Genomic DNA, 16109 nt, shown 5'->3' on the forward strand with positions numbered 1-16109 from the left:
GGCACTAACAGGAAGTAGCAGGAGGGAATGCACTAACAGGAAGTAGTAGGAAGAAGGGGATTCTGACTAACTGCTCTTGACTGGATTCTTGTTGAGGACAGCCAGCCTGTTCAACAATCAGTCCAATGCTGGAAGATGAGCAGTACGATTAGACGTGGAAGATAGTCAGATACTAAAGGTGGGATGTTCTTGTTAAACTAACTTAGTTTCACTCTTGCTGACATGAAATTTCATAAAGAGAATTTCAGAGAAGTCTAGAAGTTTCAGAACTTGACTAAAATTTGCTCCTGTGTCAGTATATTGAGCGAGAGAGAGAAAAAAATCAAACTATCTTTCAAAGGAGTCGGAGAGAGAGCTTCAAAAAACTCCCATTGAAGTGGAAGATTTTGTTCCTCACCTCAAAACCTACCACCCAATCTTGAAGACAGAGGCCCAGCCTAACACATCAACTAGTAATCATAAGGCAGGGGAAGAGCTTGACTCCAGGGTAGGGAAAGGGTGGTTGTTTGCAGCCCACAAGTGATAACACTAATGAAACTCCCTCGTGGGCAATTCTAGCTTTCCCAAATTCCTTACCATCCCTCATTCTCCCATACCCTGCATGGCCCTGCTCCATTCCACGAATCACGCCCCCTGCAAGCAAGACATCCCCTGCTGCCTCTCAGTCCTTTATGGTTTGTTTTTCAGCTTGAATTTTCAGTGGCTTAGCTAAACGTTCAGCCCCCACATGCTCAGGCTGGCAGTGACAATCACGGACAGGGAGAGCAGAAGGGACAAAGTGGCTTTACTTAGTGGGGTCAGGATGACTTAGCTTTGTTTATTATGTGTAGTAATTCGCTTATTTGGATAAATGCCACACAGAATACTGACACACTTTTTCAACTCCGCTACTCCTGTTTGCATCCAAATACATCTAAGGATTGGATGTAGAAGTCGGTCGATTATATTACAGAGTGCAATGGTTTTGTGAAAGCAACAGGTCATGTTATGCCTTGTATCAAAGGGATTCATTTATGTCCCGATTTGAGTATCACTGTGGATAGCTGAGGGCCACTGGCTTTGAACATCCTTCCTGAAATGAACCAACATTTGCTTAGAACATCCATCCTTGTTAGGAATCACTTTCTTTCCTTCCAAAATTTCTTCCAAAGTGCAGTATCAAATGTCACATTAGGGAGGGTGGGGAGTAGGAGATGGGAAAGGATGGGAAGGGGAAACAAAGGAGAAGGCAACAATGCTTGATAAGAAATGTACTCATACCTTGCCCATGTAATTGTAACCCCTCTGTACGGTATTTTCACAATAAAAAAATGTCACATTGTTGATGTGGCATTATCAAGTTGCATCCTGATTATGTGATGTCACCCTGTCTCATGACAGAACTGATTGCTGCACACCAAAGGCACTTACAGAGACCCATCCTGAAGCACTGAGAGCAATTTCTGCTGGCAAAGAAACGATCTGGTTGGCCTATTCTTTTTTCCAAGATGAAATTTGTGGTGATTAAAAAAAAAATCACTCACTGGGTGCCGGTGGCTCATACCTGTAATCCTAGCTACTCAGGAAGATGAGATCTGAGGATCATGATTCAAAGCCAGCCTGGGTAGCATAGTCCCTCTCATCTCCAATAAAGCACCAGAAAATCAGAAGTGGCACTGTGACCCAAATGGTAGGGCATTCCCTTTGAGGTGAAGAGATCAGGGACAGTGCCCAGGCCCAGAGTTCAAGCCCTACAACCACCACCACCACCAATTCACTATGTGAATTTTCTTTCTATTGCTTTTTCTTGATCCTTGAAATTTTCAACATGTTAATAGTGACCTGGAGTAGGTAAGTATAATTGAAGGCTTTAGATAAGACTTTTAATAATAGGGATGCATCCTAGGGGCTGATGTTGAAGCTAAACCCATGACTCTTACATGCCACAGGGGAAAACATATTTTTCTCTTGATATAGATGAGAGACATAGAGAAGGGAGAGCAGAGAAAGAGAGAGAAGAAGGGAGATGCCAAGCCTCGTGTTAGAGACACACCGAGATCCTTTGGCTAAGCTACCAAAAGGCAAGAGAAACAGAAGTAGGAGAGTTTTCCTTTTGATATTCTGAAAATCAGGCTGGGTTTCCCAGAAGCTCCAGCACTATTGGCTGTGACACAGGACCTCTGGTGCACTGTGGAGTTTCTCTTTGAATTCTCTTTCCTGGGGTAACAGACATGGCCACTTCTGTAGCGACTGTTCTTCTGACAGTGGTCATCCCAAGCTTCAGTCTTTGAAATCAGTGTCGGACTTTTTTGGTGAGAGGTAGATTATGATGTCCAGATAGTATGGCTGGCTGCAGGACACTTTCTGTCTCTAAGGAGAGCTGTACAGGTGTTTAAAGAAACACTTTTTCTTTTTGTCCTTCTCTTCATCCACTTACCCATACCCTCCTTAAAGTCCTACCTTTGCAGATATAGAATCCTTGGCTTCTCTTTCACCATACAGTTCCTCAGCTTACTCCAACAGTAGGTCTCTCCAAGATCATACAAGTTCAATTTTGTTTCCTCTCTCTCTGAAATCTCAACTCCAGGACTTCACCAAGCACTCCCCTACCTGTGTCAAAAAGCTCATGCTCTGCGCATGTGTGCACATGCAGACATGAAGCTGATGGTTTCTCTCTTTCATGAGGGGAGATGAGATGCCCTCTGAAGGAAGAGAAACAGGTTAATAGGAATGACCAACAAAATAATAACAATTTCAACTTGTTGTCCTTAACTAATTTAGAACCTTTTGTCTTTTTGTATTATTTCACATACATTTCATATATGTTATTCATCTGCACAGACAAAGTTTTAACACTTATAAAGGTCTTCCCAAGTTAATCCAGTCTCTTATTGCTTGCATTAGAAAATGGTCCAGGCCTTACATATTATGGTCCTTGGAGGGTGTGTTTCTCACTATGAAGACATTTTAGCACTTACCACAAAACTGTAAGTGCACCTTAAGACAGTATGACCCTTTGGCTTAACTTTCTAGCATGCTTTTAATCATACAAAACATTAACAAGTGCTTTACTATGCCTCGCACTATGCTTCACTGTGAAAAATGCAATTTAAAATTATAATACTTATAATTATTTAAATAATTATATAGTTGTGATGATCACTTACATAATGTTGATTATTATACTATTTTATACATTTTTGTAAAACATAGAGGAAATAGCATTGTCCAATTCTTTCCATTTCCTAGAAACACAAATAACTTAAAACTACCCATAAATGCGCATAGATTTAAATTTGATTCCTAAATATACACCTGTTGGTTTATAGCACATAGAATTTATTTAGTATCTTTGGTGTTTAGTATCTGTAGCTTTTCTCTTATTCCCAGATTCAAGTATTCTCAACTACTACACAAGAGGGCTTTTGTGTGTGACTGTACATGTGTGTCTGAGTATGCATGCATGTGCATATGAATGCATGTATGTGCACATGTGTGTGTGGCTGTGGGTATGTGCACATGCATATGGTGTGTGCTTTCTGTGTGTATGTGTGTGTGTGTGTGTATGTGTGTGTGTGCATGTGTGTGTGCGAATGTGTGCTGGTAGCACTGGTGTTTTGGACTTCGGACCACATCCCCATCCATTTTGCTCTGAATTATTTTTTAGACAGACACAATCCCCACAATCACAGCCTCTTCAGCATGTTCCATTGATTTAAGCTTGCTCTTTGTGGGTGAATGTGTACTTGGGTGTTAGGATCATAGCTTGAACTCAGGGTCTTGCACTTTAGCTCAGCATACTTGCTCATAGTTGGTGCTCTACCACTTGGACCACACCTCCAGTCTGGCTTTTCGCTGGTTGTTTAGTGATGGTATTGTGTGGACTTTTCTACCCAGGCTAGCTACAAATCACCATCCCACAGGTCTCATCTTGGATGACAGGCATGGGCCACCATATCTCTACTCTGCTTGTTCTTTAGAATCTTGCTAATTTTATTTGTCGGGACTGACTTCATATTTGGATTCTTCCATCTCTGCCTCCTGCATAGCTGGGCTTACAAGCATGAATCCCTTTGGCTGGTTCGAGAAGAGGTTTTTGGAGGAAAAGTATGAGCTAGAAAAACATGAAGCACAGTAGACCTGACAAGATCTATACCCAGATTTCAAGTTCTATGAGAACTACTTTTCTTGGTTGTCCAAGCATTGCTGCTTTTAGAAGCATTTAGAAGCCTGTTCCTTGATATGAGAAAGGGATTTTATAAATCATTGCTCTGTCTTCACTTTACTTCTATTTGCATGGTTTCTCACATTTTAATTTTGAAAGCTACTTTTATTCTTTTTTTTTCTCTTCAGCATATGATTAGAGTCATTTTGCAACAAATTCACTTAATACATTTATGCATTTGCTGTCCGGGTTGTCTCCATTTGTTTGCATACCTTAAATAAGGTTTTTTTGAAATTAGTGCATTTTTTATCTTTCTAAGTGCTTTATTGCTTTCAACTCATTTCAGACATTTTCTTGCTAAAAGTTTACATTTTATCTCTTATTATTATTGTCATCATTAACTGTACTTTTCATATATAAACTGGCCTATTTCCATTTATAGTACTTTGTTGTGTGTGTTTGGGGGGGTGCACATGTGCGCGCATGTAAGTGAGTTCTGGGGCTTAAGCTGTGGTCTATTAACTCTTCATTGGCTTTTTTATTCATAGCTGCAGTTCTGCCATTTGAGCTATGCCTCCACTTCCAGTTTAACTGGAGAAAAGACTTTTAGATTTATCTGCCCAGACTGGGTTTGAATTACTCTTCAATCTCATTCTCCTAAGTAGGTAGTATTATGGATGTGAGTTACTAGCACCTGATGTGGTACTTCTTTAAAAACAAAAACAAACAACAGATATAATTCCTATCCACATCAAAACTGATGTCATGGATTTTAACAGGAAAAGTATCTCTTAGAGTGTTTCCTTCTCTCTTCTCATTTCAAACAGTTGATTTTCAGTGTGTGTGTATGCATTTATATGTATCTGGGTGTACACACATGTGTCTGCGTGCATATCCACATGTGAGTGTGCATGCATATGCATGTGTGTGCATGCATATGCATGTGTTCACATATTTAAATACATGACAGATATGTCTTTTCCTCATGTTTACTCAGTAGGAAAAGGAAGCCTACAGACATTCCTTGGACTCCTTATAGTTCAGGCATTTGCTCAATAGAGGAAACTACAGACACGAAAAACTGCAACTTTTTTTGGTGGGGAGTTCACTATATATTTTTTTGTCCTTTCTTCTCTTGTTACTGAGGATCAAACCCCACACATTTCACTTGCTGGGCAAGTGATTGCCACTGAGCTCTATCCCACCCAGAGTGGCTCCTGTGGGTGGGTGGGAAACTGAGTAAGAAAGAATAACCTTGCCAGGCTGTGTGGCAAGAGTTCCAGCCAAGGGTCCTGAGAAAACTGAGCAGAGGATGTGTGCATGACTCTCTTCCATGAGTTCAGGCAGTGGCATTCCAGGCTTGCATATGCTTCTTGCTTTTCCCTCATTTCGACCCCATTACAGATGCGGGGTTCTTAGGAGGTGTTTCTTGCCTTTCTTTTCAGCTACAAAGGAGACTTCATTGGATCAATGAAAGTCAAGTTCTTTCCCTATTCTATTCTGCTGTGTTGTAGCAAGAGCTAGAGCTTCTATTTGCACTGCATGCTTGACTTGATAGAATACTGAGAAAAACTAGAGATTGGTTCATGTGTGTATCAATAATATTTTTTTATTATTTTAAAGCACTAAGTGGAGTCATTATGAATAATTGCCAATTTTATAATCAGCGTGGTTGATTTGGTTTCTCTTGGCACTGTAGTTTGAAAGCACTTTTCTTGATTTTTCAATTGTGCTCAAAGTCTGTATCAGCTGAGATTGCTCAGTTCGCATCTTGTCATGTACTTGACAATAAGAACCCGCCAACTTACGTCTTTCTTCTTCTCTAAAATTCCACTTGCCAATGTCTCACAAATCAGATCCTGACCCCAGACATTCCCAGTGCTGCAACTTGCAGAGAAATCTTATAAACCCAACAAATTTTCTGTTCAAAAACATCTTACAATATTGTAAGGGAAGTGTTCCTTTTACCTGAGTCAGTTTGTACTGCAATTCGTTATTAGTTAGCAATGACACACTGACAGACAATCAGTCTTTGATTTCAAAAAAAGTAAAAACAAAAACAGAGCATTATTTATTATTTGATGAGAACCTGGGAAACAAATTCATCTTGGGGAAAATAATCTTTATCATTGGGGAAAATCTATTCTAAGAAGGACTGGAGACAAATTATCCTTATTGTATCACTGTTTAGCAGGAAGCTTCTTTTTGTGATTCGTTGTTTATATACTTTCTCATATAGAAGGAAGAAGAAATGGGCCTGTAGGAATTTTATGGACAGCAAGCAAGAAAGAAACTAAAGTAAGAAACAGTGAGTGAATTTATTGAAGGCTTGCTAAGTTGTAAGCAGTATAGGCTTTCTGACCCACTCTCTTCCAAAAAGAAAAATGTGACAGAGGCTCCTAGTAGTCAAGGAAAAAGAAGACAATAGACAAACAGCTGGAAATAGCTTTTGATTTACAATATCCAAGTAGATCCAGTAACGAATATTTTAATCAGGATACATATGTCAGATTAAGTTTTTCCAACGTTACTAATTAAAAAGTTGCATTAGTAAGAAAGGTTTTTTTTTAAAAAAAAATAAAACACTTTGAAAAGTGAAAGTTTGCATAAATTTTTCACTTGCATGACTTTGGCATATTTAATGATAGTGATTTGAAATGTGTCCAATAAAAAGGTGTCTAGTTATCTTAGTAATACTTGAATTGTCCTATTGTGGTATATAATCCTCTGGATAATGTGTAGGCAGATTAGAAGTTGTTTTTTCCATTGAGAATAAAATAAGTTAAAGGAAGCTGAAATGATAAGACGCAGAATTACTGAAGGTTTTGCACTGATAGTCCACTCTACTATGCTTTGGATCTTAGACTCTCCCAAAGCATCCATCAAATTATGAACTCAAGTAGTTAATTGATGAATTCAGGTCCTTTCTGATCCAACCATGCCTGCATTGCTCATGAGCTTCCAGCACAGCCTTTAGCTCACTTTGGGGAAATGACTAGATCTGGAGGGTCCTGGATTTGTCAGTTGATGAGGGGTACTGGGACAGGATTGAAAGTTAGGAGGTGTGGATTAGTTAAAGAAATGGTGCAGCCCAGTGGTGCACGCCTGTAATCCTAGCTACTCAGGAGGCTCTGAGGATCATGGTTCAAATCCAGCCTGGGCAGGAGAGGCCATGAGACTCTTATCTCCAATTAACCACCAGAAAACTGGAAGTGGTGCTGTGGCTCATTTGCATAGAGCGCTCGCCTTGAACTGAAGAGCTGAGGGACAGCACCCATGCCCAGAGTTCAAGCCCCATGACTGACAAAAAAAAAGAAAGAAAGAAAAAGAAAAAGAAAGAAAGAAATGGTGTTTGAAGGAATAACCTTGGCACTGTATAGGGTCTGCTGTCCATTCCTTCCCTGTCTCTGTTCCTTCTTTCTGACTGCCAAGAGGAAGTGAGTAGCTTCCTCTGCCCAGTCCTTCACCCTGAGGTGAAGGGGTTTCAGGCCTGAAAGCAGTGAGGCCCAGTGATCATGGGTGGGAAGTTCTGAAACCTTCAACTAAAATAAGTCTTTCAAAGTTTGTGTGCTTTTTTGTTTTTTTGGTCCATCTTGGGGCTTGAACTCAGGGCCTGGGCGCTGTCCCTGAACTATTTTTGTTCAAGGCTACCATTCTCCCACTTTGAGCCACAGCTCCATTTGTAGTTTTTGGATGATATATTGGAGATAAGAGTCTCCCCTCCTGATGACTAGGATGACAGGTGTGAACTACCAGTGCCTGGTCTATTTTTCCTCTTCTAAGTATTTTGTTGCAATGGTGAAATGCAGCAGATGACACCTATCATCTTTCCCTAGTTAAACAGAAGGTGACTGGACATTCATTATCTACCAACCATTTCTTTTTTGGGGGGGGGTTCTGGTCGTGGGGCCTGAACTCTGGGCCTGGGTGCTGTCCCTCAGCTCTTCAGCTCAAGGCTAGCACTCTACCACTTGAGCCACAGCGCCACTCCGGCTTTTGCTTCTGTGGTGCTGAGGAATCGAACCCAGGGCCTCAGGCATGCAAGGCAAGCGCTCTACCACTGAGCCATCTTCCCAGCCCCCAATCATTTCTTTTTTCTCTTTCTTTCTTTCTTTCTTTCTTTCTTTCTTTCTTTCTTTCTTTCTTTCTTTCTTTCTTTCTTTCTTTCTTCCTTTCCTTCTTTCTCTCTCTCTCTCTTTCTTTTTTTCTTTCTTTCTTTCTTTCTCTCTTTCTTTCTTTCTTTCTTTCTTTTCTTTCTTTCTTTTCTTTCTTGTCTGTCATGAGGCTTGAACTCTGGGCTAGAGCGCTATCCCAAGCTCTTGACCTCTTCAGCTCAAGGCAAATACTCTACTGCTTAAGCCACAGCGCCATTTCCCGTTTTCTAGTGGTTTATTAGAGATAAGAGTCTCAGGGAATTTCCTGCCTGGGCTGGCTTTGAACCGCGATCCTCAGCTCTCAGCCTCTTGAGTAGCTAGGATTACAGGTGCGGAGCCACCAGTGCCCGGCTCTGCCAACCATTTCTGATTTACTTGAACTATGAACTGCTATGTGGGTCCTGTTAATGGTGATGTGGATGAGTACCTCCCAGCATAATAATGAGTACTTTCAAGCATAATGTCCACATAATATCTTCACTTATATGGCATGATGCAGTACGAGAAACTTCTTCCCAGGGTGCCACGCACTTGGCAAAGGTAGATTTAGTTTGATGGACATTTGTTCTCTTCAGCTCAAATCAGGGCTGTGTAACCTGACTAGTAATTACACAGCACATTTTCTTGATGCTAAATCATGACAAATATTTTAATAGGCAAAATGTTCCCCTGAACAGCTGAAAAGTATCATGATTACCCGAATGCTCTCAAGTGTATCTTAATCCTGTTCAGGGTAGCTGCTTGGTAAAATACTTTTAATGAGCTGAATGCTTGGCCAGGAGAACTAAAATAAAGCCCACAAAGAATCTAGATTTTATATTTTGTTGAGTCTGAGTGTTACAAAGGAAATTGAGTTTAGTGGTTCTCAAGGAAAAATTACTCTCAGATCATTTTTATTAGTTAGTGACTTCTAAAAAATGTAGCACAATAAGCTGAGGGGAGAGAAAACACACCAAAAGCATTTGGAAGGGAAACAGATGGTGTCTCAAAGGGTAGCCCAGTAATAATTTGAGGGGAAAAATTTCATATTCCTATTTTGCATGAAAAGAAATGACTGCCAAAGGTAATGTGATAACCTGGTACCTATTAACATTAATGACTCAGATTTGTTAAATTTTGATTGTGTGAACAAACTTAATTGAAGAGAAATAAATAAATATGCCTTTGTTTTATTAACTCAAGTAACAAAGTGTCACAAACCCTGCTGTCTGGACAGGTACTTATTTGAACCTGGTTCTTTTCTTTGTCTCTTTCTTCAGGTGTTAAGGAAAACTCAGGAGGAGAAACAAAGTGGGAACAAAATGCTGTGCATTTTTACTTGTCCTTAATTTTGACCTAATCAATAATTCTAATAAAAGATACCAGTATAAACTATGTCAGATTGGAATCAGATATGCAGTGTACCTCACCAAAAAACAAAAAAGCTTTGATTGCATAATAGTTCTGCTCTGCTTAATGGAAGTAATAATTCAATCAGCAAATAAATCAGAGGCAGGCAATTTTATATTCAGCAATCCTTACATATACTAAACAATAAGAACATAAATTTTGTTGTCCCTGTTTAACAAAATATTGATAATTGGTTCTATTATTTACATTAAACAGCAAAGCCAGCAAAGAAGACTTCTTGTCTCCAGGGAGTTTTTACAGGCCCCAAGTGAGTTCATACTTGATCTGATTTTTGCTTACGGTGCTCTTGTTCTTGAGTAAAATAAAAACAGCTTTTGGCAATCTACCTAATAGTGTACCTATAAATTATAACAAATCCCCTCAGAATGAGAGGATAAAATTATTGTCTGGTTGTCAGTTTGCTATATTTAGCAAATATATTTATAGTTATAAATGTATATTTATATGTTTGTGTGTATGTGCCAATACTGAAAATTGAATTCAGACCTGGGCACTTAGACCTTAGATAATTTTGCTCAAGGCTGGCACTTTAACCACTTGAGCCATAGCTCTATTTCTAACATTTTGGTGGTCAATTGGTGATAAGTGTCTCAGTGACTTTTCTGTTGAGGTTGGTTTGAAACCATGATACTTCGACCTCAGGATTATAGGTGTGAGCGCCCAGTCCCTGCCAGCATTCTGCTAAGTGTTGCAGAATAGGAGAGAACTTGGTTAGAGTCTCAACTTTGTCCCTTTTTTACTTTGGTTGCAATCCGTAGGATTGACTAATCTCCTGTTACATTCTGCACCTATCACAATAGTTTGAGAATTCAGAAGAGATATTACAAATAAGAATAGGCACACTGGAAGTCAACATTGCCAGGCGCTGATGGCTTTCACCTGTAATCCTAGCTTCAGGGGTCTGTGATCCAAGGATCACCATTCAAAGCCAGCCTAGGCAGAAAAGTCTGTGAGACTCTCATCTCCTATAAACCACCAAAAAGCTGAAAGTGGATCTGTGGCTCAAAGGATAAAGCACTAGTCTTGAGCACAAAAACTTAGGGACAACAGTCAGGCTCTGAGTTCAAGCCCCAAGACTCCCCCCCTCCCCCGCCCACGCCAGACACAATAATGTTTAAGAAGACTTCCAAAAAATAGCGGACTTAGATAAACCAATGTACTAGTGAGATGATACTTTTGATTCTATTTGTTTGGAAATTGAAAACCAGTTCAAAATTTCAACAGTGACTATATTTTGTATGCTTAATGACTGACTTAAAATGGGCCAGATTAAAAAGTACTTAGTTATAGTTGAATTATTTTATTGTGGTATATGATGGTATATGATGATGTGCTTCTTTTGCCAGATTAAAGATTGCTTCTACCTTTGAGAATTAAAGATATGAATTTCTGAATATTAGAGATATAATTTTATAAAATTTACAAGTTAAAAATGTGAATCTTCATGAGCCATGACATTTGATACTGAGAGAAGCATATCTTTGTGTTTTTCCTTTTTTTTTTTTGTAGGGCTTGAACTCAGGGCCTGGGCATTGTCCCTGAGCTCTTTTGCTCAAGGCTAGTGCTCTACCACTTTGAGTCAGCACTACTTTGGGTTTTTTTTTTTCAAACAAGGGGTAGGTTTATTCATCGTTCCAGCTGGCACCAGGCCATCTTGGTCCTCCATGTGGTGGGGAAAGGCCTGGGAAAGAGAGCTGGAAGAGCTGGGAAAGAGAGAGAGCTGGGAAAGAAAAAGAGCTGAGAGAGAGAAAAGAGCTAGAAAAGAGAGCTTCTTAGAAAGAGGTGGGAAAGAGAGAGCTGGGAAAGAGAAGAGAAGGAAAGAGCTGAGAAAGAGCTAGAAAAGAGCAGAGAGAGACTACTTTGGTTTTCTGGTGGTTAACTGGAGATAGAGTCTTATGGACTTTCCTGCCCAGGATGGCTTTGAACTTAGATCTTCAGATCTCAGTCTCCTGAGTCACTAGGAATACAGGTGTGAGCTATTTCAGTGCTTGGCTTAAACATATTTTTTATAGTAGCATATTTTTGAATTTACTCCAAAGTGTGAGGTAATAAAACAAAGTACAGGTGGGAGGAAGTCAAGGACAAGTGCGGAGAGGCTAGATGTAAAATTGAAACCAGGCTTTGTCTCTTGCATATTGCTCCTTCTTTGTCTCTTGCCAAGCAGAAGATAACAGACATACTCAACCATGCTAAGCCTGAGAGCTGGAAATACAGAAGAGGAGTCAAAGCAATTTGGGAACTTTAGGACACAAATGGAGACCACAGCAACAGAAAACAAGTGACTTGCATATCTGTGCTTACACACATCCGATGCCACTGTTAGCATATAGGAAAAAGAGGCATTCAGAATTTGCATCTAGAGATCATGAGTTACAAATACAGAAAAAATCTGAAGACTACCAAGCACTGAGAAAAACTGCAAGTGAAGAGACAGGCAAGCAGTTCAGCAATAAGACTGAAACCTGCTGGGTGCCGGTGGCTCATGCCTGTAATCCTAGATACACAGGAGGCTGAGATCTGAGGAGTGCGGTTCAAAGCCAGCTCGTGCAGAAAGTCTGTGAGACTCTGATCTCCAATAAACCACTAGAAAATCAGAAGTGGTGCTGTGGCTCAAGTGGTAGAGCACTGGCCCTGAGCTGAAAGCTGAGGGACAGTGCCCAAGTCCAGAGTTCAAGCCCCACGACTGACAAAAAAAAAAAAAAGACTGAAACCTAAGATGATGGAGCAAAGGAAGAGAGGAAGCTGTGAGATGCATGCGATTAATATGCTTAGGAATAATATATAGCATTCATAGACGGCTAGGACACAGGTGACATAAAACTGATCTTCAGGATATGAAAATTCAAGGCTTGTGTGGAATAAAGAATGAGCTTCTAGGGGCTGGGAAGGTGGCTCAGTGGTAGAGTGCTTGCTTTGCGTGCATGAGGTCCTGGGTTCGATTCCTCCGCACCGGAAGTGGCACTGTGGCTCAAGTGGTAGAGCATTAGCCTTGAGCCAAAGAGCTGAGGGACAGCACCCAGGCCCAGAGTTCAGGCCCCATGACTGACAACAAAAAAATAAAATGAGCTTCTGTAATATTATATCAGCTAGAGGACCAAAGGGAGAGATTGTACCAGAGCATGATAGAAGACATTTTATTTTATTGTATTTTTTTTAGTTGTAGGACTTGAACTTTGGGCCTGGGTGCTGTCCCTCAGCTTGAGCCACAGCTCCACTTCTGGCTTTCTGGTGGTTTATTGGAGATAGAGTCTCACAGACTTTCCTGCCCAGACTGACTTTGAACCGCAATCCTCAGATCTCAGCCTCCTGAGTAGCTAGGATTACATGCATGAGCCACCTCTACCTGGCTAAGAAATTTTATTTTTAAGGGAGTAATAAATTGTTTCTGAAATATCTAAGAGGAACCCCATAAACGATAACTTAAGAAATATGTGTGTGTATGGTCTGTATGCATGCATGCGTGTTTGTTTTGTGGGGTGGAGATTCAGAAGGAAGGAGAAATCAGAACTTCTGCCTTCTCTACTCCCTGAAACTGCTGCCATCTTCTAATCACCACTACCTCCCCTGCCCCTCAAGACTTCTCCTCTTTGTGTTACCCTCCAAGACCATTCTACTTACCATAAATACAAATCACAAGAAAAGACTATGTAGGAAAAGCTTCTTATTGGGCCTAATGTTGCCAACACCAGTGGGTAGGGACAGGCTCAGAGCATCATCAAGTGAAAACTGGACTGAGCAATCTGGGTTTATAACCAGGCTGGTGTATGTGTAGAATGGGTGTGGTATGTAAATGAAGGATTATATTTGCACCAATCACAGTTCAACTGTCAGTTCCACTAATTACTTACTTCTTTGCTGAGGAGCTTGCTCCCCCTCCCATCTTGAGTAAGAATAACAGGGAGCTCACCAAGGCTTGTCAAGGTAGGAATGCTTCCTTCCCAGGCTGGTTTATTGCTTAATAGTTCTGTTATTTACATTAAAAAGCATTCTATTAATTACATTAAAAATCATTGCCGGCAATGGTTGTGACTGGGATAAGACCTTCTAGAGCAAGCGTCAAAGATTCATTTGCTATGGTCTTTGTTTCAGAGTGTCTGCCATGGGAGCAATCCAGCTGGTAGTGGCAAAAGGGTTTCACAGTTGAGTTCTCTCATCCTGGATACAGAAGGGAAAGGTCCGTCTGCTGCCTTTCAAATACCCAAATGCCCACTGTCTGGCATTTTCATTCATGTGAGGAATTCTGTTTTAGTGTCTTCCAATCTGTGTGTTATGTATTTAGCATATTTTGTGGAAACACTGTATTATCATTTACTATTTTTAATTTTAATTTTATTGTCAAGGTGATGTACAGAAGGGTTACAGTTACATAAGTAAAGTAGTGAGAACATTTCTTGTCTAACTCGTTACCACCTCCTTCATTTTTCCCCTCTTTCTCTCTCCTCCCAGTCCCCCCACAAGTTGTAGAGATCATTTCCAACATAGGTTTGTGAGTATGGCTGTTGCATAGGTTTGCCCTTTGTCCTTTGTTTCACCATTTTGTTGTTCTCCTTCCCTTCCCTAGTTCAGATAAATGTATATACAATATGCAGAGTACCAAAATTGAATACAATGAGGACAGTGGCTAAACCATAAGGGGAAAAAAACAAAAGAAAAAAGGAGTCATATTGTACATTAGAACAATAACAACAAAGGAAAATCTCTTGTGACCATGTCTTGGAGTTCATTTTGCTTAGCATCATCTTTTATGGTCATATGTACATAGCTATTAAGCTATTCTGTTCATCTGCTAAGATTATCCTAGATATATGCTAATTATTGCAAATAAGGAAAATCATGAGACCTATGTTTCTTTGGGTCTGGCTTACTTCACTTTATTTGATTTTATCCAAGTCCTTCCATTTCCTTACAAATGGGCTGTGTCATTCTTTGTGATGGAAGCAAAGAATTCCATTATATATATATATATATATATATATATATATATATATATGTATATATATCACATACATTTTCTTAATCCATTCATCTACTGAGGGGCATCTGGGTTGGTTCTATATCTTAGTTTTGATAAATAATGCTGCAATGAGCATAGTTGTGCTGGTAGTTCTAGTGTGGCCTTGTTTGTATTAATACTATTCCTTATATATCAAAATAAATTTACAAGTAGGCACAGTTATGTGTGTAAGATCACTTCATTATGCTAAGTTCAGGTCAGTGTGGACAATATTGGGAGGCCCCATCTCTTAAAAAATTGCAAACTAACTGGATACTGGTGGCTTATGCCTGCAACCCTAACAACTCAGGAGGCTGAGATCTGGGGATTGCAGTTCAAAGCCATTGCAAGCAGGAAAGTCTGTAAAATTCTGATCTCAAGTTAGCCATCAGAAAGCTAAAAATAGAGCTGTATCCAAGTAGTAGAGTGCTAATCTTGAGCCAAAAAAAGGTCACAGAGAGTGCCCAGTCCCTGAATTCAAGCCACAGAAAAGAAGCATACACACACGCATACACACACACACACACACACACACACACACACAAACACAAATCCCTCCCAAAATCTCCCCCCAACCCAATCCTCCTCCCCACAAAAAACTAAACATCTTCAACAAGTTTCCTTGTCCCAAGCTTTGGGGATGCTTTTTATTTTAACCAGAAGGGAAGGGGTCTAGGAGTGTGAGAGGAAGTAAGACTGATAGGAACCCAGTATAAATGAATTAAACACTTAAGCTGAAATCAGCAGTTTTGTAGTTTGAGGCTAGACTAGATAGCTCCACCAATGAAAGCTGGGACAAGTAGATAAGAGAATCACCAATCCAAGAGGGCTTCGCACAAAGCCAGATCTTATTTAATAAGTAGCAAAAGCCAAAAGGGCTGAAGGTTTCATTCAAGTGAGAGAGCACCAGCCTGTCATGCACAAGGCCCTGAGTTCAAACCCTCAGCATTACCAAGAGTAGAATGGAAGTAAAGATTTATATATAGGAATCAATATTAGAGAAAATTTATAAAGTGAAAGCAGACAGGAAAAAGATTATCCGTTTCTCAGGCATTCTTTCTAACCCGGACATTTTGCTTTGCCTTCTTTCCCCACTCCCTGTATTTCTGAATTCCTGTTTATCCATTAAGACTCTGCCTACAAAAGACTCTTTTGGTCAGCTGTTGCACGCATCCAAATGGAGCACACATCCATCTCAGCAATAGCTTTCAAAAAACCCATATCACCTGGTTTTCTGCTTTCATTTTCTACAGTCTTTAGTCCTAATTTGTTCCTTCAAGGAACTTTGTGCCTTTTGTCCTCTTGCTTTTTATGAATTTAAATTTTTTTTTACTTTCTTACTATTACATATATCCTACTTAACATTTCAATCTTCATGAAGTATTATCCTTTTATAAAATAGGCTCAA

Source organism: Dipodomys ordii, unplaced genomic scaffold (assembly GCF_000151885.1).
Source record: "Dipodomys ordii isolate 6190 unplaced genomic scaffold, Dord_2.0 Scaffold182, whole genome shotgun sequence".
NCBI classification, from domain to species: Eukaryota; Metazoa; Chordata; class Mammalia; order Rodentia; family Heteromyidae; genus Dipodomys; species Dipodomys ordii.